At 54.1% G+C, this 14,669-nt stretch overlaps 2 protein-coding genes across 3 annotated transcripts in view; one reads left to right on the forward strand and one right to left on the reverse strand.

Annotated features, from left to right (window-relative positions):
- The window catches only part of LOC101948039 (junctional adhesion molecule A-like), a 333,339-nt gene that overhangs the window by 119,267 nt on the left and 199,403 nt on the right, over positions 1–14,669 (reverse strand). The gene's annotated exons all lie outside the window — the stretch shown is intronic.
- The window catches only part of KCNJ10 (potassium inwardly rectifying channel subfamily J member 10), a 55,743-nt gene continuing 53,523 nt past the window's right edge, over positions 12,450–14,669 (forward strand). For both annotated transcript variants that reach the window (XM_005293756.5, XM_008170352.4), the window contains exon 1: positions 12,450–12,743. The gene's annotated coding sequence lies outside the window, so the exon portion shown is untranslated. The remainder of the gene's footprint in view (positions 12,744–14,669) is intronic.

Consider the following 14,669-nt stretch of genomic DNA (forward strand, 5'->3'; position numbering starts at 1 on the left):
AGATTTAACCCTGGCAACATCACAGGGCATTTCCCGAATGAATTTCTGGGGCATTTCTCCTTTTGGTGAGAAAACCTGACCTGAACCAAGGTTTTTTTTCTTCCTTCTTCTCATTTTTTGGTTTGGGCCCTAAACCAAGAAAATCCATTATTCACTCAGCTCTCCTCCAGGTGCCTTTAACCTGTGTTTCATCACCCCCTGCATCAATGGGAGTGGAGTGAGAGCAGAATCCTTCCCCCTTCTGTGCGCTTAGTTGACATAAGCACTAGTCTGAAATGGGCCAGCTCCTCCCCTGGTGTAAATCAGCATAGGCCCATCGGGCCTGACCCCCAAGACCCCCTTCGTTACACCCGTCTGGCAGGATCGAGGGGCCTTAGTGTGAATGACAATCAGACCCGGTGATCTCAGTGAATTTAGGCTGAAATACTCCACCGGGGGATCTGGCTCACCGTGTAAAATAACATTAAATATCCGCCCAAGACACAGGGCAGTGAGCAATCGAGTGTTTTCCTTTGGCAGGTGTTCTCAGTGCAGGCACCAGCACTCAGATAGCAGCCGCACAGGTAGGCAGAACTCATGTGGGAAGTGGTCTAGAACAGTGAGACTGTATGTGGGGGAAGGGGAATCTTGGGGCAAGGAAGGGAACTTGGATCCTGACCGAGGCGCAGTCCTGTGGCCGGAGAGGGTCGATAAATGGCCCAGACAAAACACGGGGATGTTGCCCCTTGGCCGAACCCCAGAGCGCTCTAGCCACTTAACCCCAGCCGGACTGTCCCAACCGACTTTGCACGGGTGGCAATCGGAGCTGGGAGAATAATTGATGTTTTGGTTCACTGGGAGTTCAAACATAAATAATACATCAGTTGGGTCAAACCGAATTTGAAAATTCAGAAACATTTTGGTGAATTGTGACAGTCCATTTAAGGGGGAAGAAAATGTTTTGTCTGGCCTGAAACATTTAGTTTGGGGGCATTTCTTAGATTCACAGAAAGGGGAGGAGGACCCAGCCTCCCTTAGGGGTCTCAGCTGGCCTGGGGGAGACCCAGCTTCATTCCCCCCGTCTGCCCAATGTGGAGAATGGATTGGAACTTGGGTCTCATACATTATACAAAGGGGCCCCAGGCAGCCAGCTATGGGGAAGAGGGAGCGCTCTTTCAGTCTTTCTGGCCGAATCTGCCCCAGAGTGTTATGAGCTGGGTGAAAACTTGTTCTGGGTTGAGTTAAAACCTCTTTAAACTGATGTGTGAACTAGTTCCCCATTCCAGCCAGTTGTAAGAGCGAGTTAAGGGCCCACCCCTCAAACTAAGGCTAATAGAGTCTGCTCAGAAACTAGCCCTGGGGGGGTGGAGGGGGATTCGGTTAGTTATTGTGGCCGGGGGGTGGGGGGCAGTGATAGAGGAAGAGACCACACAGAAACTGAGAACAGACTGAAGGAAGGAGCAGCTGCAAGTGTGGGGCTGGCCCTGGAAGAAAGGTTTTTCGGGCGGGGTGCAGGCTGATAAGGGCGCTCTTGGTGCTGGGAGCAAACGACGCTGGTTCCTGCCTCTGTGTTCAGAGGCACGGGGCTGGCTACATTCTTTGCAAAGACACAAAATGGCATCAGGGGCTTGTCTACCCTTAAATAGGTGACCAGGTGTCCCGTTTTTAAAGGGACAGTCCCATTTTTGCAGACTTTTTCTTACATAGGCGCCTATTACTTCCCACCCTCTGTCCCGTTTTTTTCACGGTTGCTATCTGATAACCCTACCCTTAAAATGCAGCAGCGGCACTGCTGTCAATGACGACACTGTCTACGACGTTGACGGGAGGGTTTCTCCTGTCGCCATAGGAATTCGCCTCCCCGAGAGGCCGTAGCTAGGTGGATGGGAGAATTCTCCAGTTGACTTAGTGCTGTCTGCACCGGGGGTAGGTCAGTTTAACTGTGTCACTCAGGGGGGTGTAGACCAGGCCAGAAACATACCTGACTGCCCCCAATTTCTGCTCCCAGCTGGACTGCCCCCCAAACCTTGACTAGCCACTCAGGGCAAAAAGGGGTAGCAGTATAAATATTTAGTCAGTGGAGCTGGGACGTAAGTATCCTACCCGAGCACTGTAACCATTAGGCTGCAGAATTGTTCTCTCGGTCACTTGCTGGACAAATGACTGTTTAATGATTACAGGCAGTGGAATAGCTTCACCAGGAGAGCTCGAGAGAGATCCCCTAGGTCAGAGCCCTCAGCTGTACTGCAGGAGAGTGGAGCTCAGATACCGTCTCCACGCCAACTAGCGCGAGGCCATTCCAGGCCAGTCTTCCCCAGCCCAAATGAGTGCTAGCGGCTGGGCACGTGGCTTATCCAGGCAGAGGCATCTTGTCATCCTCCAGCCGTTCGGTGAATGGTGCTTCAGTCCTTTAAAAAAAAAAAAAAAAAAAACTTTTTCTGGCTGAAACTATTCGGCAAATGGGTGTTGTGGTGAAGTTACTGTTTGCCCAGCTGTGGTGGGGACAGAAGGTGCAGGGCAATAGCAAATCGGGCCCGTAGGGGAGTGCATTACCCCCACTGAATGTGAGCGGAGGGAGAATCCTGCTATTAAAGGATCTATCCCTAAGAGGGGTGCCAGTCCCTCGGCAGAGCGGAGCTGCATGAATTGCAGATTTCCTCATTCCTGCAGCTGTAGCTCTCTGTTTTCCTTAACTGTCACTGTACCAGGAACCTAAGTACTTAATTATCCTTGAAACAGGAATGGGCCCCTTGGCTGCCTGCTCTCTTCTCCTTCCTTCTCTGGGTTTCATTCCTCTTTCTCCAGCTCTTTTCTATCCTCCCTTTGTCCTCGCAGCCCATCCTGAGTGTCTTTCTCAATTCCACCTCGCCTCACCCCTTGGCTCCTGGGATTCCCATGGGTTTGCAGGCTGCCTCGCACCCATGGCCTTGAGCACCATTTACACCTCCAGTGCCGGCTTTCACTGAGCGAGAGGGCAGTCAGCCATCAGACCTGAAGTAGTAGAGGTACAAAATCCTCTTCCGAGCCAGGCTTATCCTGTGCCTAAGGAATGGTGCTGGGACTCAAAAGACTGGGTTCTGATCTGCCCTGCTATGTGTTTTCATTTGCCTCAGTTTTCCCATCTGTAAAATGGGGGCAGCATATGCTACTTGCTTGGAGCTCTCTGGATACAAAGTGCTATGTAGGAACTGGGCAGTGCTGTGCGGGCCCACAGTAGATGTAGATGTCCCTGGCCTGGTCTGAGCTAAATAAACAAGATGTTGAAGGAAGGTGTTTTATCCCAGCACAACAGCGGAGGCCCAAAGAGATTCCAGATGTACCTATACACAGTTTATTTGTGCCGATTTAATTTTGTCTCCAGACGTACACACTAAAACGATCCAGGTGCCTTTACACCAGTCTAACTACGTCCTCACAGGATGGTGGGGATCTAACTACACCGGTTGCTAAACCAACAGGTTTGCCTCAGGTCACACAGGGAGCCGGTTGCAAAGCAGGGAGTCAAGTCCAGCTCTCCCCTGACTGCCAGCCCATGTGCTACAGCCAGACACCCCGCTTTCCTCTCTGAACCGGAGACACAGATGTGATCAGGCTAAGCGCCCGCTAACGTCATTGAACGAAACGTCTGACACGAGTCTCCCTGCAGAAGAGTTAAGCTCCTAGGGTGAATCCCCCCTGCCGGGGGAGGGCAATATTATTGCTCTCCTTTTACAGATGGGGAAACTGAGGCACGGAGAGGGGCAGTGGCATGTCCAAGGTCACACAGCGAGGACAGCCCCACTCCAGAGCAGAGGGGCCGGCATGAAGCCTGCACACCATTTAAATCCCTCTTAAGCCCTTGTGCTGACCTTCTGCGCGGGGTCGAGGGGGAATTACATCCTATGGCCGTTGCAAGAGCTGTGCCTGCTGTCCTGGCAGATTTGGGGTGACGACTCAGAGCCCACAATACTGCGCCCTCGGAAAGCAGAGGTGAAACCTCAGGGGCAGGACCCAAGGGCGGGGCGGGGGGAAGAGGGTGCTATGCCCCTGCCTGGAGGGCTGCTCTGGAGCCTGCAGGGTCGGGGCATGAACAAGCTGGAAATCGCTCACACACACACACACCCCGCCACTCCAGAGCTGAGCTGAGGGGCAGAGAGGCTTCCCCGTGCCAGCGCTGTGCGAGGCTTTGGTGCACGCAGGGCTTGGCTTCTTCTGGCCAGTGCCCTTGGCTGGAGGGTCTTGGGCTTTCCCGGGGCGCCGGCCCAGTCAGAGGCAGTGGGGGAAGGAAGGAGCTGCCGGCCAGGCTGCTGGTGAGCTGAGCGCTCCGACGAGGGGCTGGTTCTCTGCACAGCGCTGGAAGCGGGATGCACCCCGCCGGGGGGATATGGAGGAGCAGCAGGGCTGGGGGGAGGGGGTGAAGGGGCAAAGCAGGGAGAGGACAGGGAGAGGAGGAGCATGTAAAGGGCTGATTGGTGGGCAGCAGAGGCGACACGTAACCAACCACCGTCTGGCGCCTGCCCGCATACACCAGCCATCGCAGCTCACAGCGCGCAGCCAGCACTGGCCAGAAACGGGATGCGGGGCAGGGCCCTGCTGGCCGAGAGTCGGCACGCAGCGGGGCTGTGCTGATGGACCAGCACGGGGAGCGGCCAGCCCCACGCTCTGCAGCTTTGTCCCCACACCAGCCTTGCACACCCACCCCCATCGTCAGCCACTGGACTCCCCCCAACACTCACCGCTGGTGGACAGGCAGCTGGCAAGCAGGGATCCAGCCAGCAGATGCAAGGGGACAGAAAATATGGGACAATTTACCCATTTTAAAGAAAAAGTTGGGACACCCGCAGGAGGGCTTAAATACGGGACTGTCTCTTTAAAAACGGGATGTCTGGTCACCCTAGCGGCTCATGTATGGGAGTAGTGGCTTTGAGTGGCAGTCCAAGCAGATGCCTCGAACCAAAGGCTTTAATGTTTGAGATCGTCATTTCTTGGGGCATGGACTGTCTCTCTGTTCTGTGTTTATACACCACCTAGCACACTGGGGTCCCGGTCTAAGAAGAGGGCTCCTAGGTGTTACCATAATACACCTAATAAATAATGTACAGCACCTAGCACCATTGTTGTACTTAAAGTACTGCACAGGATCTTTTCAGGGGGAATAAGACAAAACGCCACATTTATTAGTAATACATGTATTTATTAACACTGTATTATATGCATATAATATATTACACTTACACTTACACACACACACACAAACACACTCCGTCTTGTTGTTACCAATTAGTTGCTCCCCTTAACTTCACTGGCCAGGTGAGTTAGATGGGGGAGGGGGTGGAGCCGGGCTTCTGCCGATTCGGATCGATGCTCCCATGTTGACAAGACGAGACCCAGGGTCCTCTGTAAGACACCTCACTTTTATAGCAGCTTTTCTCTTATGCAAATCTATACCAGATTCAAACTCTGTGTCTGTGTCCATTGGTTCTTTGTGCTGCTTTCTTTTGAGTGTTGTCCCAATGCTGCAAAGAGGGTGTTTCCAAAAGAAGGTGCTTGCTTCTAACCCCCCCCCGAGGCCGTCAGTATGTCTGCTTGTCTTTAATGAGCCCACTTGACACGTTTTATTGTCCTTGGGTCTGGCTCCCAGCCCCTCTCCAACAGTTGAGGCTGTCTGGAGGTGCTGCCTTTCATGCCTTGCTCATCCACACCTCATTCATTCAACAGGGCAATTGATTAAGAGTGGGGGGGGGGGGGAAGAGAGCTCTTGTTCTACTGCTAGCAAAAAAAAAATTTTCTTCTATCTTATTCTATCCTTAGGGGCTATAATATTATACCAAGGGCAATGCAAAGTTTCTAAATGAGGCTTAGGGCTGGTCCCCACTTAGTCCGGACTTCGGACTAAGGTACGCAAATTCAGCTACGTTAATAACGTAGCTGAATTCGAAGTACCTTAGTCCGGACTTACCGGGGTCCAGACGCGGCCGGAAGTCTCCCCCCGTCGACGCCGTGTACTCCTCTCGGAGAGCTGGAGTACCGGCGCCGATTGTGGGCACTTCCGGGATCGATCCGGGATCGATTTATCGCGTCTTAACCAGACGCGATAAACCGATCCCAGAACATCGATTGCGTGCCTCCGGACCAGCCGGTAAGTGAAGACTAGCCCTTTGATACAAAGTTCCATGAAAACAGAGGTCACACGTGGGTAGACCCACCACAAGCTTATATAAAGAGGCACAGTGCAAAGTCATATGAAAATTATCAAAGATTTATCTACACCATGAGGTCCTGGTCCATAACTGGAGCTCCTGAGCGTTACCATAATAACTCTATAATAATTAATAATAATGAAGGGGATGAGAGTGACACCCAGGCCTTGTCTGTACTAGGGAATGGAACCACATCTCATAGGACCAGTCAGCTAGACCTGATTTAAGCACAAATGACTCCGCTCACCGCCCTGCCCAGGCAGATCTGTGTCCTGAGGTTTGCCATGCACTCATGCTAAAAGGTTTCAGTAGTGATGCATTGTAGCCAATGAGGTCATTTTATCATCCATGTATTAGCGTGCTATGTGAGGTTCTGATCAACTTACATGCTATGTCAAATATATTCGTTACATTTGAACCCAACGGAGAGGTTCCAAGCGAACTAATCCTCCCATAACCACTGCTCAAGGAGTCTCATGTGGAGCAGTGGTCAAGGTAGAAGGCCGGCAGGATATGGCACAGCATTCTGGGTACTTATCCCATAATACCTGCAGGAAGATTCCGGGAGGTTCCAAATGGCCTTTAGGAGCCCAGCTTGCGGAGGAAGAGGTCAAACTCCCATGAACCCGCGCGGGAAACTCCCACAATCCCCCAATGTTCTGCGAGTCTCATTTGGCCATGTAACGTCCCTCTACAAGGGCATGCCCATTGTCAGTAAAGCTGACCAGGAATATGGTGCCCAATAAGGAGGCAACGTGGCCTGGTGGGTAAGCATTAGGCTGGTGCTCCAGATACCTGTCTTCTATTCCCAGAGCTGCTGTCCGACCTTCAGCTAGATACATTCCCTTCCCACCCGCTGGGTGTCCGGTTTATTTAGACTGTAAGCTCTTTGGGGCAGGGATGTTTGCACAGCGCGACAGGCCCTCGATTGTAGGATCCAATGTACTAGAAATAACAGCAATTCTGGGTCTGGGCCTTTGCATCTTTCTTTCTACAAGGAAACACGCTGCGGCTACAGCCCAGCCTTTTTCTAACTGCTCGGAAGCCAGAGCGAGATGGTGCGCTCAGCTACTGTGACCTGAGTTGGCCTCTTGGTAGCTCTTCCCCTCCCCGCTCCAGTGTTTTGCAACAGGTCACCTGGACTCCCCACAGCAGACAGCCAAGAGAAACGCCAGAGAAATTTTCTGAATCATTATTTCCAATTAATCGTCATTTAATTAGCCCACAATGGGATCTTTCCGAAAGATCACTGTCACTCGCAAACCCATTCAGCAAAGATTAATTTGTTCACAGGCTTCCAATTCATTAACAATTACCTTTGGAGTTGACTGGGCTAGCCCAAGAGAGCGGTGTGACTACAGGCGTGTCTACACTACAGCCATCGCAGCACACGGCTACGGCACTGCGGCTGTACAGAGCCGTAGCATAGAAACTTACTACGGTGACCGAAGGGGTTTTCCCGTTGATGTAGATAATCCACCTCCCTGATTCTTCCACTGACCTAGGTGGGTCTACGTGGGTTTAACTATGGCACTCAGGGGTGGGAATTTTCCCCATCCCTGAGCGATGTAGCTAGGTCAATCCAAATGTTAAGTGTAGACCAGACCTGAGAGTCAGGACTCCTGGGTTCTTTTCCTGGCTCTGCCACTGACTCGTCAAGTGACCTTAGGCAAGTCACTGCCCGTTCTGTGCCTCAGTTTCCCCATCTATACAATGAAAGTAATAATACCTGCCTCACAGGAGGGCTTGCAGGGGTTAATGAGTGAGTGCTTGTAATGTGCGTTGAGATCCTCAGATGTAAGGGGCTAAGTCAGTGCATGTATAAAAGAGCATGGGCTTTTCTGGCTACTGTTGTGGTGTATTGAAAACTGTGTTAAAATTATGATCGGTCACTTTAAATCCTGAGGGGGGGGGGCTTCGTAGGGAAACAAGCATGTGATTGGAGTGGGTCAGCATCCAGACAGCATAGAGGAAGGTGTGGGGACTTGTTCCTCTCTGTTATAGGGAACAGCATGGGTGGTGGGTACCATAGGCCAGGGGAGGCCAAGCCTCCCCTAACCCAGGCCGTGGCCCCGCCCATATTCTGCTGGGAGACCCGGCCCTCACTCCCCCTCTTCTCTGAAGCCAGTGGGGACTCAGCTCCAGCTAGGGTTACCATACGTCTGGTTTTTCCCGGACATGTCCGGCTTTTCGGCACTCAAACCCCCGTCCGGGGGGAATTGCCAAAAAGCCGAACATGTCCGGGAAAATGCCGGCCGAGCACTTCCCCTCCCGCGGCTGCTCTGCTCCTCCCCTGACACTTCGGCTCTGGTTAAGAGCCGAGCTGCCCGAGCGCTATGGGCTTCAGGCAGCCCCCTTGCCTCTGGACCCCAGCCGCCGGCCGGGCACTTCCCCTCCTGAGCTCCGGCGGCGCAGGGTCCGGAGGCATGGGGGCTGCCCGAAGCCGGTAGCGCTGGGGCAGCTCAGCTCTTAAACAGAGCCGAAGAGTCAGGGGAGGAGCAGAGCCTCCGGCCACGGCGGCTCTGCTCCTCCCCTGACTCTTCGGCTCTGTTTAAGAGCCGAGCGCTACGGGCTTCGGGCAGCCCCCATGCCTCCGGACCCTGCGCCGCCGGAGCCCGGGAGGGGAAGTGCCTGGCCGGGAGGCGCAGGGTTCGGAGGCATGGGGGCTGCCCGAAGCCTGAGCGCTACCGGCTTCACGGTTTGCCGGGCAGCCTCCAGACCCTGCGCCCCCGGCTGGGCGCTTCCCCTCCCGGGCTCCAGCTGCGCTGGGGAAGCGCCGGCCGGGGGCGCAGGGTCTGGGGGCTGCCCGGCAAACCATGAAGCCGGTAGCGCTTGGTCAGCCCTTTTCGTGTGGCTGGGAGTGGGAGGGAGGAGGGGTCGGAGTTAGGGCGGGGTTGGGGCGGGGAAGGGGCGGGAAGGGGCAGAGGTGGGGTGGGGTTGGGGGTGGGAAATGGGCGGGGCCAGGGCCCGTGGAGGGTCCTCTTTTTTTATTTGTTAAATATGGTAACCCTAGCTCCAGCCGATGGCCAGGACTGCTCAGGCCAGCCTGGGGATCTGACTGGCGCTGGGGCCAGCCAGTGGCCCAGTGCTCTGGGGGTTGGGCCGGCTGGCGGCTCAGGGTCTTCCAGTCACCGGAAGGCCAGGGCTCTGGTGGTGAAGGGGCCCTCAGGTGGAAGGGGTGGGGCCAAAGGGGGCTTCACCCGCCGCCCATGGGGAGCAGCCTGTTTGTGACCGTTCTGAATTCTAAGCAATCAAGTTGTGTTACGTTGCCAACTTCCTGCAAGGTATGCTGTGAAACGTAACACCTGCTTCCCACGGCTGGCTGGGAATCCCAGCTGGGTTTTAAGCCCCAGCTCTGGCCTGTTATTCAATCGTCTGAGAAGGGCTAGCAGACCTTGGGAGGTAGAAAGCGAAAAAGAGGCCGCTGGGGGCAAAGCAGTTCTACTGCCCCCATAAATAGGTACCATTCACACCACCTTCTCTGTGTGGTATTGGACATGCTCACACAACCAATCAGGTTATGGGCCAAACTCACCTTTCCCCCAAGCTTTGCTTTTACATTGCTACCCTCTGCGGCAGGCCGACACCGTCTCCTGATGTTGCCAAAAGCTCCAGCCAGAGGCAGAGCCTCCTATGTATTGCACTTTGCCTAGGGAAAGAGGCACTCAGCTGTAAGCCCAGCACCCCTGCGGTCTAATCCACACCCTGGGCCATTCCTGGGCCCACGTTCCTGTCTTGGGGATAACTCCCCAGGTCTCAGACAGAGCAGTGGCTCTTATTCCGCTGCCTTTTGGTAGAAACGCGCCAAACTGTTTGGCAGAAGCTAGGAATGGGTGACGGGAGATGGATCACTGGATGATTCCCTGTTCTGTTCATTCTCTCTGAAGCACCTGGCATTGGCCATTGTCGGGAGACAGGACACTGGGCTAGATGGACCTTTGGTCCAACCCAGTATGGCCGTTCTTATGTTCTTAAACCGGGTGCTTCTGCGGCTCACTCCCTAGCAGCATCTAGACGTTTGTGACTCTACTTCGGCTTCTACACTAAGAGATTTGGTACTTTGCGTCCAGTAGCAGTAGTTCAGGGGGCCATTGGACGGTGGCGCTGTCTGGCCCGTAATTTGCACCGGAGCCAGGAAGCAAAACCAAGAATCTCAACACTTGCTGCTCAACAAATGCTTGTGTAACGAGCTGGCAGAGTGAGAGCTTTGCCTCCCTGTCTGGGCTGGTCCACATTCACGCTAACCGCACGCTTCCCCTAGTGCTGATTACTCCCACCGGGGATGAGCGCTGTGCTGTGAATTGGGTGGTTCTGGGTTCAGATCGGGTGATGGCAAGAAAAGGTGCTTGTATGTTTAACTGTTGGTGTAAGATCCCTGGAGTCATTGTGGGATTGGCCCTTCTAATCTCTGGATGCTGGTTAATGGGAACTGTCTCTTTAAGAACAGGATGGGGCGTGTGACTGGTTTGGAGGCTTTCCCTGAGCGAGAGAGGGGCTCCCTGCCCATGGGGGGAAGCGGGGAGGGCAGCCCAGGAAAGAGAGGACTTGATTTAACCAAGGAATCTTTAACCAGTTCCTCCCACCCCCACCCCCGCCCCAAGCACAAATTCAGAGCAGGGCCCCCTCGCTATCCAAGTGCTGATCAGAACTCCCAGCCCTTTGACTGATTCAGAGTTAGATTCTTTGGCCTAGGTAATACAGGGGGTTCAGACTAGAGGGTCCGAATGGCTTAGGCGCCAACTCTGTGGGTGCTCCAGGGCTCAAGTACCCATGGAAAAAAAGAGTTGGTGCTCAGCACGCACCAGCCACAGCTGTCCTGCGAGGCCGCCGAGCAGCTATTTGGCGGCTGGGGAAAGCGCTTGGGGGAGGGCAGAGAGTAGGCAGGGGGCCTTGGGGAAAGGATTGGAGCAGGGCAGGAAGAGGCAGAGGGAGGGCGGGGCCTCAGGAGAGGAGGCGGAGCAGGGGCGGGGCCTCAGGGCGGAGCAGGGGTGAAGCACCCCAGGGAAAAATAAAACTCAGCGCCTATGCAGAATGGGCCCTTCTGACCTTAAACCCCCACGGACCTCGTTCCTCTCCCCGGGGGCCGTCATTTACCCCAGTGCCATGTGAGTGCGAGATGGTACCAGGTCAGAACAGCAGGGCCTGATCCTTAGTTCCACTAACGCCGCTAGCGTAAAGGGTGCGTCCGTGGCCATCCCACGATATTGCCAGATTCCACGACTTTATCACACGTCTTGCAATACTGGATGTTGTACGTAAAGCCCCAGCTCCTGGAGTCAAGGCATGATGGGAGAATCTCAGCTGTCTCTTTTTTTTTTTTCTTTTTCTTTTTTTAAAGTAAGTCTCTAGCCCTGCTGGCTGCAGAAAAGAGCCAGAGAACGTGACCCTAGAGGCTCAGAAACCAGAGACCCAATGGATCGAACCCAACATGTATTCTTTAAAAAAAAGGAATAAATACAAATCTCAAGCCAATCTCATGATTTTGGCGTGTTTGGGGCTGTCACGGCGGATCATACCCACGTTAAGGCCCCTTTGTGCTTCCAGAGCGATGCCAAGGTGTACATAAGACGCAGGCAGGTGGCGTTTTGGATCACTGCGCCCTGGTATAAACAGCTGTGCAACGTGCCAGGGCAGGGGAGAGCCAGGCCCTGTGAATGATTCCCAGCCTGTCCTGCCTGCCTTCCCCCCACGCCTGCCGTCCGGAACCTGCCACCAGTCTGGGGATGCTCACCCAGGTGGCTGCCTGGGTGTAACTGACCTGGTGCTAAGCCCCAAGGTGATGCCCCACATTACGCCGGTGCTGCAGGGCCTTGGTACTGTGTTAACTGACACCGGTGCGAACAGACAGGGCCTAGCACTGGGACCTGCTAAGCCTGGCTTCCTGCGCCCTTTAAATCCACAAAGCTCTCCGGGGACTGGGGACTGGTGAAATCCTGCGCTGTTCTCCATCCCCCCCTCTCCCTGGGAGTGGTAATGTGACCCTATCTGAGTGAGGGATTGATTTCCACCTCATTAACTTTCCTCTCAAACTTTCACTCTCCATCCTCCCTCTCCTGCCCCTTGCCTCCCACCTTTCACTGCCAGTTCTTTTTCTTTCTTTCTTTCTTTCTTTCCTTCCCTTTTTCTTTCACGTTCCCCAGCTCCTCCCACCCCCCTGGGCCCCTCCAATCAGTGCCAGCCCCATCCTTCTGTGATAGGGCCCTCGGGGCTGTCAATCAACTCCCTTTGCCGCCCCCTCCTTTTAAAAAATAATCCTTTCATTCAATTGAACTTGGACAAAGTTTTGTAAGAGGGGAAGAAAAAAAAAAGGAGGCGTGAAATAGATGGGAGACCAGGGCTTTTCAGAGTCTCTTATCTGATTGTGGAAACAGCGCTTAAGAGCCCTTGCCCCCGCGCCACTGCAGCTGAACCTTGGCACTTTAGGGCACCAACTTTACCCGGTTCGGCTCGCAGCGTGAGAAAGTTTTGCACACCACTGCTCCGACCGGGCGAAGGGGGATCGGGTCGTTTTCATCTCAGATTCCACCACCAGTCCAGCCAACGTGGACCCAGCCTGCGAACTGTCCCTCTTCCTCGGGGCTCAAGGTAAGGGTAGGATCCATTCCTAACTGGGGTGAAGGCGGAGCAGGGGATGGTTCTGCGTTGCGCTCTGATTTGATGTCCTGGGTGCTTCTACTCAGCTGGTGTTACCCTGCCTCTCGCCCTAACCCTGCACAGAAATCTCTTAAACTGACTTGGATGCCAATCAGATGCCAAGATGATGGTGGGCAGAGAGAGAGAAAGAGACGGGCTGATTCTGATTGTGCTTATGCTGGTTTTACACTGAGGTGCATTTCCCTGGGTTCTATCCGGCTTTATACCGGGGTAAATGAGAGCAGGATCAGGGCCAGGGAGAGAGGGAGGGGTAGAGGGATGTAAGAGAGAATATAGCAAAACCTGTAGAGAGAATCAAACTTTTCTTGGACGTGCAGGCAAAGAGTGGAAAGTCTCATATTCACGACAAAAATCTCCTGTAAATCAATATCTCTTTGGGATCCCACCAGACAGCCCTCCCTTACTGCCCTCTGCCAGCCTGGCATTCCGCACCGCTGGAATGGGATCCGTCCCCTGCCCGTATGGCCGACCCCAGCGCGGCCTCCTTGTCGAGCTGGGATTCCTTTCGCAGCAGGGAGCGGGCGCTGATTGATGAGTAGGTGCTACCACAGCCGGGGGAGGGGGGGGAGATCGGGTCCTGCAGCTCGGAATTCGCAGAACCCGCCACCTGGAGCCTGCTCTGTTTCTGCCCACACTGGAGCCCAAAGCCCCTGGGCTCCCCCTATCACCGCCTTCACTCACAGCCCCTTCCCCTCTCTTTGCATCTGACGCGGGCCCAGCAGCTGGAGACGGGCAGCTAGAAAACCGCTGCCCTCATTACCCAGCCCTGCCTGTGTCGCGATGGCTACAGGGCCAAGTGCCTGCCCTCGTCCCTCAGGGTGATGGAGTGACAAGCACAGGGTTGGGCCCATGGTTCGTTAATGATGCCGTTAAATTTCCTCCAGACTCCCAACAACTGGCTCGATCCAGCTGGTAACGGCACAATTATTAGGGGACCCCAGCCAAGAGCAGGGGCTCCCTCAGGCGCTGCACAGTCACCTCATGAGAGAGGGACCCCAAAGCGCTCACAACCCACTGGCAGAGGAGAGATTATTTTCCCCACTTGACAGTTGATTGGGAGAGATTAAGGAAAGGGCTGTCCAGGGAACCTGTGGCAAAGCCAGGAACTGAACCCAGCTCTCTAGACTCCCTGCTCGGCACTTATGCTACAAAAGCATCCACCCTCTCCTTGTTCAGGTAGAAGCCCCACCTGCTCTACCTCCCCAAGGCATGATGCTTGGGGGAGTCAGATACTCTGTCATGTGCCAGGAGATCCGAATTGCTCAGAAACAGGTGCACAGCTGCCAATTGCCCATCCTGCCTGGGCTGAAAAGATGGAGAGGGGGCAGAAAATGGCCATGCAAACCATTTGAAAATGCCTTCTCATGAGAGCCGTACAGCGCTTCGGTTGTTTAGCTGATCAAAGAGAAGGTGGAGAGGTGACTTGATTACACGGTTGGACTGCTTTCCCGTGGAGAGAATAATGGGTGCTAATGGGATCTTTGATCAAGGAGAGAAAGGCCGAATCAGAGCCAGTGGTTGGCAGCTGAAGCCAGATAAATACCAGTTAGAAATTAGGCCCAAATTTCTAGCCGGGAGGGTGGTTCTGCCTTGGGACGAACTCCAAGGGAAATGGGGATGCTGTGTCTCTTGATATCTTCAAACCAAGCCTGGCTGCCTTTCTGGAGGAGATACTTTAGCCAGACACAAGGTACTGGGCAAAATGCAGGGGGAACTGGTTGAAAGTTCCTGGCCTGTGATATGCAGGGGGCCAGACTAGATGATCTAATGGTCCCTTCCGGCTTTAAATTCTACATATCTATGACCCCATCATGCTGGGAGGCATTATACAGACATACCAGCCCCACCGTGCTCATT

This window comes from Chrysemys picta, chromosome 20 (genome assembly GCF_011386835.1).
Source record: "Chrysemys picta bellii isolate R12L10 chromosome 20, ASM1138683v2, whole genome shotgun sequence".
Taxonomy (NCBI): domain Eukaryota; kingdom Metazoa; phylum Chordata; order Testudines; family Emydidae; genus Chrysemys; species Chrysemys picta.